General features: G+C 46.6%; 1 protein-coding gene across 2 annotated transcripts in view; it reads right to left on the reverse strand.

The window, feature by feature from the left end:
* Positions 1–3,519, reverse strand: part of LOC102433347 (chromodomain-helicase-DNA-binding protein 2-like) — a 22,312-nt gene that overhangs the window by 15,989 nt on the left and 2,804 nt on the right. The window lies entirely within an intron of this gene.

A 3,519-nucleotide genomic window follows, 5' to 3' on the forward strand; every position in this document is an offset into this window, starting at 1 on the left:
TGCAAAAGGTGTTCATCTCCAAAGAGCCCAATGGCAATTTAGGAAGCGGCAGGTTTTCAAAGCAAGAGTCCAAACGAGGGAGAGAGGAAAGATTTACCGACACTTTTCCAGGGCGAACAGGGGAGGAAAACACAGAGGAGGTTCCAGAACCAGACCCAATAATATGCTGTTCTTTAAAAAGATAACTAAATGCATACAGTTCATAGATAAATTGATATGTTATCAGCTGTATTTTAACTCACGGAGTAGCGACATCTATTCTATGGGGCAAAACATCTTCAGCAGAATAATTTCGATCCTGGAACAGGACTGCAACACTACTTAATTCTATCCTGCGTTTAGGAACGTAAGGAAATACGAAAAGGAATTTAGCGAACGTGTAAATGTGACAACAAACCTCAATAAACCTTTTAAAAAACCTTTGTTCTTGTTGCTGGACATGCACTTTTTAAAAGGTTGGAAACACCAGTGAATGATCACGTTCTACAGAATTTGTCACTGAGGCTACCAAGTGCGTTATAATTTACTTGACCAAAAGGTTTTAAAAATCACGTACAGAACCTTTGATGAGCCAGTCTGAAAACCCAGATCCACCTACATTTTCCATAAAAAAATCCAAAGAATTCTGCTACATACCACAAGGATGAGAACCTACAAAACCTACTAGAATGAATTTTACCTTTTGTAAACTTCACTCAGAAACTTAATATATGCCCAGCTAAACATTCTACCTACACTCAGAAGGGCCACATCTCTTTTGAAGATATTTTACTGAAAAAAATTGCTGACCTATGGCCAACTACATGAAATTTCACTCCTGTCACGCTCAAAGAAAAAAAAATATGGGATTTTTCCAATGACATAGGAAAAATCGTGTCGCCCGGTACAACAGAAAAACATTGACTCTTGCATTCATGCTTAAATTCATTATTCGTGCCTGTATGTCGTCATTTGGTGAACTGAGATTTATTTTTAACCAGAAATCTTTCCAAACAAGGCAGACCACGACTATCCCCGGAGTGTTTTCACATTTCTCGGGACCGAATAAAAATTCCCTGAATGGGGACGGAATTAAAATTTCCTTGAGATGTTTTGCAAGATTTTGCCAAGTGATTGCAATATAAGCTAAACTTGGGAGTCACTTTTCTTTAGCACGTGTTCATCACTTTGTTTCCTAACACCTGTTTGCATAATAATGGATGCCTAAAGCTGTATTCTCTCTTCTTTGTTCTGTGTTGTTGTTTTTTAAAATAATCTTCACCCCAGGAGCCTGCAACCGAGGAGGCACGTGCCCTTGTCGGATTCGAACCCTGGACCCTTCAGTCCGCAGGCCGCCGCTCTACCCACTGAGCCACGCGGGCCGGGCTGCACCAGCATTCTCTCTTCTTAAGTTAAACCTACTATTTACAGTTCCGTGAAAACTCCCGATATTTTTCTACTTCACTCTATCTTGAAAGCAAATCCCTTGGCACATACTGACCTGCGCTTTTTTCCAGCAAATGCCAATGCAGGGAAGGCAGGGGACCGAGAAAAAATGCACGGGGACAAGTTGAAATAATCGTCCCTTTGTTTAAGGGCCATGTGCTTGTTCAAACAGCACGGACGCCCGCTAACACGTTTCCATTGAAATAAAAATGTCTCCTCTGGCAGCGAAATGGTAACAAAATTAATCACATTGAACAGAAAAGTGGGGGAGGGGGGGGGGGTAAGGCCCGCTCGGATAGACAAGAAAGCGAAAAATGTTCAACGCGCTCGGAAGGCTTCCTACGAGCGCCTTTTCACTTTCTCCAAAGCAAAAGCTGCTTTTCTAAAAGAGGAAAACCATTCGCGGGGAAGGGCACGGGAATCCCAGCTGCAGGGTGCGGGCCGCCGGGAGGAGGGCGGAAAACCGCCCGCAGCGAGACCCTTCATGGAAGTGGCCGCCCACCGGAAAGTCCCGGCCAGAGCGCCGCTCCCTTCCCTCTCCCCTCCCGCCCTCCGCACGCCCGGCGAGGAAGCGCCCGGGCTGCGCACGCGGCCGGCGTCGCGACGTCCACGCAAGTCGGCGTCGGCACGCCGGACGTCAGGAGGCGGGGCCGACGCTGTTGACCTGCTGTTACCAGGCGTGCGCTCAGCCAATCAGCTCTCGGCGCCGGCGCCGGCCGGCCTTTGAACTCGGCACGGCAACTTCCTGCTGTTTGGCGAGTACACAGTGCAATGCAGTATGTCTGTCAGCGCTGCGGCACAAAGGAACAGCCATTTTGTGACTGAGCTGGACCTGCACCAAGATGCCAGGGGCTCTCGGGGCTGCTGTCCGCGCTAAGTACCGAGATGCCTTTTATTTCGGCACCAGAGAACCAAAAGGAGGAGAGGGGAGGAGAAAGAGGGGTTTTGGTATTTCAGGTTCCAATTCGCTTTATTTGCCATCTCCTCCAAACTCCCGATCCGTAAGAATTATCAGTGTCATAAAATGGCTGCCACCGAAAAAACTGACTTTTACAGTCCACAAGCAATTGCAGTTAGCATTTCTCAACAGCCCCGGGGTTTCAGACTCGCTGCTTAGAAGCTGATTGGAAAGCAGGTGATTTTCACCACACCCCGGCTTATCAGAATAAATCTGGTTCAAAGGCAGACGATTTGGAGATAAACTTAATAAACGGTCTCAGTTCTTAAAGATAAACTGCGAGGGCGGAGGAGCCCTGGAACACAGAACTCCGTGTGCACACACACTTCCATTCTGGTTCCCCTCGCTCCAGCTTCCACCCTGGGATATTACCGAGTTACCCCAAAATTTACACACGTGTGGGGTGTGCATTTCTGTGCAGGCCCACCACGCCCACCACGGCAACTTTGTTTTAAATATGTAGAAACTTTACAGGCAGCCAATACTGTTAAGATCTTACTTCTGCAAGGGGCCTTCTGACTCTTCTAAAGTCACGCTATACAAAGTATATATAATGTTATGCTTAAATATTAACCTGGAAAGAATAAGTTACATAATGACTGGCAAGTACTGCATTATTTCCAAAAGGAGGGCACGTGCACTGTCCCTTCAGGTTCTCAAGTCATTCTCCAAGTTGCCTTGACCTGCAAACTTCCACCTGCCTGGCCTGCAAACGTGGTTTTTGCAGCAGACTCTGGGACACGCAAACAGGTCCTTCGTGGGGGAAATTCTGGTGGATTCAGGAACCAAGGAAGAGTTAGGGACGGCCTCCTCTACCTTAACCCACCGAAAATAAAAAATAAACTCCTCCAATAGAACACCAGGGAGTCCTGGAGCTTTACAATTTGAAGAGGAAGTGATGTCATAATTATGTGCATGTGTCAAGGTATTCAATGTAGGGTATCTGTCACTCAAGTAAATGTCAGTCTCCATGGTCTCATCAAGGAGTCTTGCAAACGTTTTTGGACACTCATCAGGTACACGAGTCAAAATGCACTTGCCAAGTGCATTTAAAAACACAGCGCAGGCTTCTGAAGCCCCCACTGACAGTAGGCAAGTGCAGGACCGCTTCAAGTAGATTTCCAGGTGAAGTAAAT

The sequence above is a fragment of the Myotis lucifugus genome, unplaced genomic scaffold (assembly GCF_000147115.1).
Source record: "Myotis lucifugus unplaced genomic scaffold, Myoluc2.0 scaffold_1326, whole genome shotgun sequence".
Classification (NCBI taxonomy): domain Eukaryota; kingdom Metazoa; phylum Chordata; class Mammalia; order Chiroptera; family Vespertilionidae; genus Myotis; species Myotis lucifugus.